This window comes from Hermetia illucens, chromosome 5 (assembly GCF_905115235.1).
Source record: "Hermetia illucens chromosome 5, iHerIll2.2.curated.20191125, whole genome shotgun sequence".
Lineage (NCBI taxonomy): Eukaryota > Metazoa > Arthropoda > Insecta > Diptera > Stratiomyidae > Hermetia > Hermetia illucens.
Window position 1 is genome coordinate 42921491 of NC_051853.1, and position 12009 is coordinate 42933499.

At 42.7% G+C, this 12009-nt stretch overlaps 1 pseudogene; it reads right to left on the minus strand.

Annotated features, from left to right (window-relative positions):
• Nucleotides 1–2076: 2076 nt before the first annotated feature.
• On the minus strand, nucleotides 2077–11595 carry LOC119657077 (annotated as a pseudogene).
• Nucleotides 11596–12009: the final 414 nt, after the last annotated feature.

Here is a 12009-nt window from a genome sequence, read left to right on the forward strand (position 1 = left end):
TTATACTTGTACAAAATCAACTGGAATGCCGTTCTTCTCCTGAGAACTGTGATGAAGAATCGGGGCACGAAGCTACCGGTACTCTTACAAACATCAAAAGAGATAATAATCAGCCGTGGAACCTACAAAGGCGACTATCTAAGCCAGACAGGAAACCTTGATTTGGTTGGTACTTATTTCCAGTCTAGCTCATTTGCCTCCCTTTCTCGCAATTAATCAAGAGGAGACGCAGTAATGATTTACAAGTGATCGACACAGAGCAGAAACCAGCCAGCTGTCCAATAACCAATCCTTTCAGATAGTCTTTGACGTCTTTAGCTAGCCCAGCAATTATCACACTCAAAACGGACACCCCTTTCAGAATCTACTACCCTTCTAGGATCTCAGATTCTCAGCATAAGTTCTGCGAAGGAACGGTCAAAGCAAACGGCTTTAGTCCATTTGATCACGTCCGTGCTCACACGTAACGCTAGTTTATCATATCATCCGTAAGAAGTGGAAACGATGTTATACGATTCAGAATCGTAGTGGAATGCTTCTACCATCTCTTCAACTACTCGTCATCGTGGATGAAAAGCCTATCCTGAACGTCTCCACACTGTATAACCTCTTTTGTGATGCGTTTACGGTGGCGAAATCGGTACTTTTTGCGAAAACAGCCAAGTCTAGTAACGTCCTTTGGAGGGGATCTGCTGATAACTTTCTCTGAGCCAGATCTTCATTAATGTTAATTGTTCATAGTTTATGTCGCTATGCGCCAAGGAAATTACAGGGCAGCTGAGAGAGACGGTATCTGTTGAATTTCGGGAGGCCGATGCTCTCATCACCTGGAATCAAATACAGTAGTCACACTCAAGTGAAGGTAGCCGACCATCAGATGATGAAACCTTTTGAGGCAAAGTCAGCACATTCAGAAAACATCTCAAACTATGGCTGATCGCGGTCAATCGAAATCCAATTGTCTTTGTGGCAGATCCTCTACTCGAATAGTATGGTGCGGTCGATGACAAGGCGATGAAAATTGCAGAAATTACAAACTTTTATCCGCTGTTGTATAGATATCCAGAGTATGTCTCCTCATCAAATCCACCAAATTCTCCTAGCAAAGGGTTGTCAGAGCTCACCTTGCCATTCAGATCACCCATAATGATCTCAATGGGACCTTAAAAAGGCCTCTCCTGAACTACGTGTAGTTGGACATAGGAAGTAGTATCCTTCTTCACTAAATCGGAAAAGGGAACCGGAAGGATCTCTGGGAATATACATTCCTGAGAATTCCCGGGGGTCTGTTTTCGGCCCGATTATTTGAGGTTGGCGCCTTGTGGGAGTTTTATGGTGGTTTGTTGTTGGCCCATATCAGGACTACGACTCTGCGCGCACTAAAACGTGGAGTTATGCTATAGAACTCGGACCTCCCTTAGTTGCGATAGATGTGTTATGAGCCTGAACTCAGTAGAAATCAGTATAGCTGTGCCAGTCAAGGCGGAGCACTCATTGTAATCTTTAAACCAATCCGTGTCCGAAGAAGACCGTGGGATTATGTCTGTACCGCGGGTACTCATGTTAGGCCCACCGGATCTCCCTAACCTGAACTGAAATAACGAAGTCAAGATCCTACCTGAAACTCTCGGGTGAAGAGGGTGCACTTTGCTGTGGTCGTCAGCAGCAGTACCACATCGGACCAAAAAAAAAATACTCTCCAGAGTCCAACCATTTCACTTCACTTAAACTTACATTACTGGGATATTCCCAGGGCTCTCGATAGTCAAAAGCTGTAGCCGCAAGATCAGCCCGTAGTCCAAAACCTCTTGCAATAACCAGGGGATACTTGTGTATTTTGAAACCTTAACTCATAGGGCGCATGTTTTTTATTCCAAACTCAAATGTGATGCAATAATCCTTTCTAAAATATTCATTCCATACGAATGGATACTTGAAATTTACTTTAGAGAAATTAATTACAAAATAAAATTTATTAACTTTTATCCATTTAGTCAATTGGACGTAAAATTAAATTTTTAATATAATCATCCTTTTATAATGGCTTTCTGTAGTTCACGTAGGTCGCTCTCCAATTCATATCACATCCACATCACGTTCATTCCACTCTCAGTCATCTGGTTGCAAACCACATGGTCTGCGGAATTCCTGTCCCCGTTCCCGAACCCATTTATTCGAAACTGTCACGATTGAAAAGAATTACAAATGAGTACCTTCATGAATGTGGTTACTTTGAGTAGTGTCCCTTAAATATAGTATGACATATATATTACTTTTCTATTATTTTCAAAACTGGGTTTTGACTTGCTGCACTTAGTTCACTATTTTATAGGAACTTCGTCAAATTTTCCTAATATTATGGCCGAAAGTATTTCGTATGTTAAAATTAAATTAAAATTTTAAGTTCAGGAATATCAATTTGATGTATCTTTAATGACAGTTTCGCCAAAGGAGGAAGTCTAGTATCCTTATCCAGACAAAAGCTAGACAGTACGTTAATGATTTGCATAGATAAGGAAGCAGTTGCTCACCCCATTTGGTTCCTGTAAGCACCGGACAAGATGCATGCCTTGTTCGGTAATCTGTTTCGCCTGAAGAATGCAGATTATACCAGAATACCGCCGATCCCTTCTGAGGCCACACCGCAGTTCGGGCTATAGGGAATACGGTAGCACCACCTTGTTCAACGTCATTCATCTACAACAGTAGCTTTAAATTGAAGCCTACTCGATCATTAAGACTTTTTCAAATAAACTTACATAGAAAAGGAGTGTTGCAATGCGATTGCCTGCGGGCCCATTATTGTAGGAATCCTATAATTAAAATCAGGAAATCTCTAGGGAAGTATACATCGAATGCTAATAACAAATTTAGATGGCAGTTCATGCATCGTACGTACATCAAAATAGTCGCAATGAGGTTCATATTGTCCTCCGATTCCGTAGTTCAAAACTTGTAACTCTTCCGATGTTTCCATATCCAAGTTCGTCAAATCGGCTGCTCGTCTGACGACCCTCCCAAGAATCCGATGCTCAGTTTCACCTAACCATGCAACCTTGCTAATTCGGTAAGACGATTCATCACCACCCTCTTGATTCCCTATAACTTTCGCACGACTGAGTCGTGGTTTTGCCGATATCTTAATATGTTGGATTTCGTCATCGAAAAGTACCTCATGGAACATAACAATGTAAGGATCCAAGTTAGCCTCCTCTAGTTTGAATGGACCTATTTTCAGGTATAGGTTGCTATACGAAATATACCGACAACGTAAAGGACGTTGTTGGGCAGGTGTTTTCTCGAGTTCTCCACGACACAGCATTTCATAGACTTCTTTCGGACTGTCTTCATAAACCACGGGTTTGTTTACCAAAGGAATGTCCTGAATAAAGAGTAATACTCCTTGAGCGTACTGAGGATTTGATCAACTTAAGTTCAGCTTACAGATTCCCAGTCTCGTTGGAGATTGCCAATCTCCGTTTCAAAGATTTCTCTGTTTTCTAAAGCTCCTTGATGATCTGGCATGAGTTGTAAAAGTTCGTTGGTTTTATTTAATGCAGCAACAATATCACCTGTCAATTACAAATAAATTATGAATAAAAGATAAACAAATAGCCTTAATGACGCCAACTCGGTGGATGTCAAAACAGAAAAAAGTTAATAGACTAAATGAATCAATAAAAAGGATTGGGGTGAATGGACTCTTAAGAGCAGATAGAGGGGTAAGACAGAATAAGGCAAACGCTACTTGGAATTTCCACCATTTAGATAAGGACGGGCAATGCTAAAAACCCATTTAATGAATACCGTTTCCAAGACACAAGGCATCTAACAACCACTCACCCAGGCTATAGAGCGAATATGCTAAAAAGTCCAAAATGTCTACTTTGTTGATATCTCGGTAATATGTTTGGCTCCTCTCGTCCCAGCGCTCTAAAGCCTCTTCCATCCATAATACCGTGTGGTAATAATCTCCATTATTGTAAGTGTGAAGGCCAACCTCGAAACAATCGTTGGCTGTCATTTGAGTGCTGGAAAAGGATTGAAATGGTTTACATTAGCCATGCCATTATTGTCTCAATCAGGACTACCATTAACGCACTTGTATTTGACCTTGTTAAGTATTCCCCGAGCAAAGCTGGATACATTCAGTTTGTAGGTGTCTTGTATTCGGATTAGAGCTGCAACCGCTCCTGTCAGATCTTCATCGGTTGGAAATTTTAGAAATTTACTGGAATTTGTAATGTTTTCCAGGAATTCTAGGGAGAATTATGGAAGCGAACTCAAAATTTACCTTTACGCGGTATATCGGAAATACTAAAGTTCAAGTTAAATAGCAAACCTAATAGCTTGATGAAGATTTAACTTACCTGTTGCGACATCGAAAATCATAATATATTTTATCCTTTTCCACTCTGATGTCAGACGTTTTGTGATTAGAAAAGCATTCACTGGATTTGACAAATACCATGAAATGTTGGCTGATGCTGTTTTGTGTTGCCTTTGGTATTCATCCAATTTTCTACAAAAAAGCAAAAACAGAAACTTGGCTGAAAGAAAGCCTTTATATCTGTAAATAATTTCAAGCTAATGGAACTGTGCTCTGTGAGCTGGGGCTTAAGAATACACTCAAAATGCTCCCTGCTTTTCGTAAATGGCTACTAAAAGGGTTAAAAATTGTTGGGCCAGTAACCTGCAAATTTTAAAACTCTACTGCTACCGAAACGTCAACAACGCCTCGGATAGGAACTGACCTCACGGCAACGACTTTGGACTATGATAGGCTTCTGGAATATGCGCACCTCGACAACGGTAGCGTCGGTGCTCAGCATGGTCGCTTTATCCAACTTGAGCGGTTAGTTAAGGATCATCACAGTTGTACAATGCTACACACCAACGAAGACTTCCGATATAGTGGAGAAAGATGCTTTCTATGAGCAATTAAACGCGGTTCACGGGAAGCTTCCTAAAGGTGATGTGATCGTGATGGGTGATCTGAATATCAAGATGGGATTCGACAACACCTTCCTCGCACATGTGATGCAGAAACACGGTTTTGACAACCGTAACGGATGTCTGTAACTTCCACTGCCTCGTCATTGATGGCATACTGTTCGAGCACAGAGGTAAGGTCAGTTGGGTTTCAACAGACAGACGCCGTTCGAGCAATTAGCTCTTCGCGATCGACAGTAGATTTAGGAGTTGACTTCTGGAAGTGAGTAACGCGATGAGAATACCATTGAGCATTGGGCCGCCATCAAAAATATTCTTTTCTCGGGTACTACATAGGTCGTCGGCCATATCCAGAAAAAGCGTCAACAGATCTGGTTGATTGCGGGGTCGTAGAAGCGGATCGCTGGACGAAATAGTTGAAGGCTCTACTGAACACGACGAATGATGACGGGCGTGACGTGCTCGAATTCCGATACCGAGCGAAACTCAAAAAGTTCAGCATAGTGCACGTTGTGACAAAAAAAAATTTCCTATTGCGCTGCTCAGGGAAACGGAAGATGTAGCAGATCGCAATAAAGTTAGAACTGTATACCACATGACCAAAGAGCTTGCATGTGGTCGCAAATCTTTCGACCCACCACTTCACCAGGGTCCTTAACCTCTTGTGGATGATATGACTAGCCTCCAGTTCTCAGAAAGTGGAAGAAGAGGATGCTCGTTAAGATTCCAAAAAGTGCACACATTTTGAATGTGTCAATTGGGTATCTGCGTGCTCCCTGTAAGTCACAAAAATAATAGCTAAAATAATCCTGGAACGCATCAAAAACCATCTCGAAAATTTAATCATTCCGGAGTGACTAATAGCTATTCTCAGGGCAACATATAATGGCGCAAAATGTCACGTACTGCGGATCCTCCGCAACAGTGCGCGAAGTTTAAATTTTCGCCACACCTGCTTTTTATCGATGTGGCGCAAAATGTAACGTGCTGCACCGAAGTAAAATCTCGAAAGACTTTGAGGTCGAGAGCGGGGTCCACCAGGATTGCATCCTGTCATCGTTACTATTTCTTCTTGTTATCGGTGATGTTTTTCATGCTCTGCTCGGAGAACAGGGAGGAATTTAATGCACTGCGACATCCTTTTTCAAACGGGGGCATAGACCTTGGCCAAACGGTTTTGTATTTGGAAACTAAAACCTCTACTTGTTTTTGTTTAAGCTGAAGATAAACATCAATAAAACCAAGGATCTCAGTGTAACGGTCCATCGCACTTTCCCTGTCTACATTAACGGATAAAGCACCGAAGGCGTCGATTAATTTGTTTATTTAGGAAACGTGATTTCTGCCGACGGCAGCATCGAAATAGATGTTTCCCAACGCATTAACAGCACTCGATCCGCTTTTCCTGCCCTGTCTAAAATCGGGAAACACAGTTATATCAACACCAAGATCAAGTTGAGACTGTTCTGTGATTGTGTTATTTTTGTGCTGCGAACTCAACTGTTACCCAAAAGCTCCACGTTTTCGTCATTACCTGTCTGCATCGCATCAACGGAGAACCCTGGGCTGGCACTATCTCAAATGAAAAATTTGTTTGCCACACAAACCTGCTGCATTGTGATTGGAAGACGGAAGTGGCATCGGATGTGTCACATATTAAAGGGGGTCGACAATTGCACTGCTGGCTACACCACGCAGTGGAATCTACTCTTCCAGAATAACTGATATCCATTAGTTCCCCAAGGGTACTTGGGGTAGAACAGTAGAGAAGGAGTGTAAGCATCTGAGGAAATCCTGGGGGAGTTGAAGGACATATAATTGAATTAGGGGGTACGAAAATACACGAAGGATTCCATCCTCCTTTGGTACCACTTTTAAATCAATTGCTATCAAGATGCGATCAATAAGGTTCCCATCTTTCTTTGCATCTGTTCTTTGTAAAGAAAGTCTAGTGGAAGCCTCCTCAGGAAACCACACGCTTCATCTTCAAATTAACTACACCGAAAAAATTGTGACCATTTATCAAAGGGTACTATAGGTTCCAGGGCAACAACGGGGATTATAAAGCATGGAGCAGCAAACCAGCTCCACTACCAAACCCTATCGACACCTCAGCGCCGTTATCGCTGGGAATTCTTCCTTAATGAAAAACTGCAAACTGAAAATTGCACCAAATGGTCGTCAAGATCGGGGTTGCGTACCTCAAACAGAAAGCCCCATGGTACGAAACAACGAAAGAAGCCTCAGATTGAATGTGGTCACCAAGCAAGGTAAGCGGTTCATCACCGACTTGACGTTGGAACGGCGATGTTGAAAGGAAGGTCCGTGAAAGGAAATGCCTCTATCACAAGTTTCTCAACAATAAAACGCTGGCCAATTGAACAATTTATAAGAATTTAAACCGGAAAGCTGTCACCCGAGCGGACCATTACATAGTTCTTTACGATAAGCTGAACACTCGGGATAGAGAGAGATATCTGTATCGACTTGTCAACACGAAGGCACACAGGCTATCAAACACTTTTGTTGCGTTAATGACAAGAACGGTGCTTTGCTTACCAACCGTCGAGCCGCAACGTATAGATGGCAAGAATACTTCGAGCAGATTTCAACTGAGAAATTTGGTCATCCTCCACTTTCCACTGAAGTCGAGGAAGCAAGAAAGGCAGAACCCCATCTGACTGGCAAGAAAGAAGGATACTAGTTTGAATGTATCCCGAGGATTTTGGCTTACTGATTCAACCGCTCCTTAATTTTTCTTGTACCCATGATCATGTTGCGGCTATTGCACACTCATCTTTGTCCCAGTATTGTTACTTTGTAAGGAAGAGGAGAACGTTCAAAATCTAAAGGCTTAACCGGGGAATCTTTCTGGATGGCGACGGTCGATAGATCGTAACACTCCAAAAAACTCCTTTGTTTATACCCTATCCATTCCGTATGCGGCTCCCTCCCGATCAACAATGACTTCTAAATGGTGTTCAACAACTTCGTGATTCTCACTCAAAAATCGCCTACGCCATTGGTGCTCAGAGGTGGCGGTGAGGAAGATGGGGCAACAACCATGCCGACCAAACCAAAACCAAGTGACCGAGGAGAACTTTCACTTTGATTTGCTGACCATTATGCAGTAGGCGAACACACCTATTAAGGCGATCAGACCCGAGCCTGCAAGAGGACTCATCTGAAGTGACAGTGGGTGACGAAACCATACCTGGAATATACAGGTACCATTGGAACCGGAATGGCCCTTGAATTTATATGTTCCAGGAAAATTCGTATTTCATACGCATTCAGCTCGGTTGGGCCCCCTTAATGGGAGTTGCACGGGGTTGTGGTTATTTTCAAGCGAACAGAGACCTACGGGCCTCGAACGTGGTGCCATACTCCATAGTTCGGTAGAGATTTAGGTAGGTCACGCATCCACCAGTATGACTAAACTGAGCCATGCACTCATACAGCTACAAACATACTTGGCCCTAGTCGCACAAAAAGTCGGAACGATTGGTTCACGGTGAATGTAAACTTGCAACGGAACGGGGGAATGCTACATACCAGGCAATGCTGCACTCACAAACAACGCGGGGACGCGAAGAGGCCTATTACAAACTCTGTCGAGTGGACAAGCGACTTTAGTGACAGAAAAAGGAAGCCTAGGAGAACCAACAATTCTGTGAACTCGATAATTAGAAGGAGCATCCAGAATAGGTGTGCAAGTTGTACCAACAAGCCAGCAGGATTAAGCCTTATATACCTCGATGCTCATCCTGCGAGACAAAGGGGGAAATCTGATTTCCGACAGAATGGGCATATTGGAGCGATGGGTTGAGTAGTTTGATGACCTACTGAACAACCAGAACATCGGCAAGTTGGAGGTCCCGCTAACTCAAGACGACGGACAAATACTGCCACCACCAAGTTTAGGAGAAACAGTCCGTGCAATTCAACGGCTAAAAAATCATAAGTCGCCAGGGGCCGATGGAATTACAGCCGAATTGGTTAAATATGGAGGCAACCAGTTACACGAAGCGATGGAAAAACTGTTGGAATATGGACACCAGTTGCACCATTTCTTCATCAACTTTAAAGCCGCCTATGATAGCATAGCCAGGGTAAAACTGTACACGGTCATGAGAGAATTTGGTATCCCGACGAAATTGATAAGACTGACTAGGCTGATCCTGACCAATGTGCGAGGCCAGATAAAAGCAACAGGATCAATCTCAAGACCATTTGACATCAACAACAGTCTACGACAAGGGGATGCCCTATCATGCGTCCTCTTTAACCTGGCCCTCGAGAAAGTGATCCGTGATGCTGAGGTAAATACAAGAGGTACGATCTTACTGACCTATACTGATGATATCGACATCATAGGAAGAACGACCCGAGACGTACAAACTTCCTTCATCCAGATCGAGCTGGCGGCGATTGGCGCAAGATCTTGGGCTGCACAATAATGAAGAGAAGACAAAATATATGGTGGCATCGTCAGCACCAAAAACCAACCAACCAACAACATTAAACCGCACTGGTCAAACGGGAAGAATAAAGATACGAAACCACAACTTTCAGACCGTTGATAATTTCTCCTATCTAGGGTCGAAAATCACAACCGTTAAATCGAATGAAATCCGCGCATGGTTGTTGGCAGCCAATAGAGCCTACTTCAGTTTACAAAAACTGTTTCGTACGAAATGCCTCACAATAAGGTCAAAGCTCTTATTGTACAAGACTATGATCTTGCCAGTCCTGATGTATTCTTCGGAGACTTGGGTTGTTAGGAAGAAAAATTGCGAACTCTTGGCCGCGTTCGAGAGAAGAATCCTCCGAAGAATTTTTGACCCTCTACATGAGGATGGACGATTCCGCAGCCTACATAACGACAAAATCTATAAGCAATACCATGACCGTTTGGTTGTGGTTAAAGTACGGCTCAATAGGTTGCGGTGGGCGGGTCACTTAATCCGTATGAATGAGGATGATCCAGCCCGGAAAGTCTATAAGGGCAATATCTATGGTAGAAAAAGAAAACGAGGCAGACCCTGCCTGAGATGGAGCAATGGCGTAATTCAGGATGCCAGACAGCTTTTAGGGATATCGAATTGGTGGACCTCGGCGCAAAACCGGAATGTCTGGAGTTCCTTATTAAGGCAGGCTTAGACCGGATACCGGTTGTTGCGCCGTTGATGACGGTTATTGCAGCGTTGATGATGATGATGATACAACCGGTGCTTTGTGGGAGTTTGTCATCTTCTTTCATGAATATATTTATTTCATCAGTACTTCACTTGTATATCGCAGGACACAGGTGGCACACGCAGGCCTTATGAAGTCGGCAGCAAGTTCACTGAGAAAAACTAGTTTGTCTGCATCCCGAAGATCTTGGCTAAGTGATTTAACCTCTCTACAATTGTTTTCTACCCATTCTCATGTTGCGACTGTTGCACGCTTGTCTTTGGCCCAGTATTGTTACTTTGTACGGAAGAGGAGAACGTTCGAAATTGAAAGGCCTAGTGGGATAGCAGCATTTGGTGACAACTGGTAGAGATCCTTTCTGGATGACGACGGTCAAAAGATCGTAACATCCTTCCGCGTACTCCAACGAAATCCTTTGTTTATACTCTATCCACTCTGTATGAGGCCTTAGGCTCCAAATCAACAATCACATCTTACTGGTATTCAATAGCTTGGCGATTCTGGCAAAAAGGCCTTATCTCATAAATCGCCTGCATTTGCTGCCAATAACTGTACGCGAAATCAAGTACTCGTAATTGCGTGGTTGTAGTTTGGCGGCACCAAAATACTGAAACGTATTCCGCACCTTTGCTTAAAACTAATGCAGAACAAGGGACACCTTGATGCACTTCCGATCAAGTCATTAGAACACTCGTGCGGTATCTTGGTCCACGTTTGCGATTCATAAGATCCTGATCATGTCGGCACAGTTATAAGGAAAAACGAGCAGTCCCGTTTGAGGATTCATTCGCAGATCGCAGGACGGCTCAGCTGTTGCAATAGCAGTCAGTGTCGATGACATACGATACCATTTCTCTCACCTTTTGAATGGAATCAGTCTCATGGAAAAGCGCGGTATTCCATGTCCCTTTAATTCGCCTGAGAAAATATGCGCTACTAGCCCGATGGATTTTGCTGTGAGCCCAACTGTTTTGTCGCTTCAATTCTACCAAAATCTAAGCTGTCGTCCCGTGATAAACACTTCCAATAAACTTTTACCAAATATCTTAGAAATCGTCGCCGTCTTCAAATAGATAAGTTTACTTACCTCTTCAAATACTCCATTTTACGTCCTTGCTCGACTAAATACCCATCGAGATTTCTGATCAGAACGGCTTCAGCATTTAAAAGTTCCTCCATTTCAACAAGGGAAGTGAAAACCTCACCTCGCGTGGAACTGCCTAGCAGAAGCCTCAAACTGAAGAGTAAGACTCCAATATGAAGAAAGTTTACCATCGAAAATTTGGATAGCATTTGCTGCAGAAGTGTTCAAACCGCAGTGGAAATTTGGATAATTATGAAGATGGAACTGTTCAAGATTGAAATTGGTTTCCAAACTTTTCCCCAATCCTTCCTGCATTTAATGCAAACTTGTCTATTTTACTTTTGGATCACGACTATTATGTCGGCTGCAATTCTATTCTTCGCGAACCTGCCAGTGCACTGAACTCTGGCAAGAAGAAAATGAAAATAATAATTGAGTTTTTTTCTAGGTCGGCTGCAATAAAATCAATTATGTTGCACAGTACACTGAAACATACATAGATGGATATATTGATCGAAATCACGTCATATCAAAGTGAAGTTATGAATCGTAGTCGGGCCTTAAATGAGGCAATAATGGAAATGTTGCACTCAACACCGACGCTGAGTATTGAAAATCACTTTCCGTCTTTTCCACAAATCATACAATAGACGATGTCATGGCAATGAATTAATAGAAAATTTGCTAATTAAGGAGAAAATTGGAAAATTCTGAGGGACTATTTCCTAAGCAATCAATGAAAAACCAACGGAAATAGACAATAGTTTAAAGAT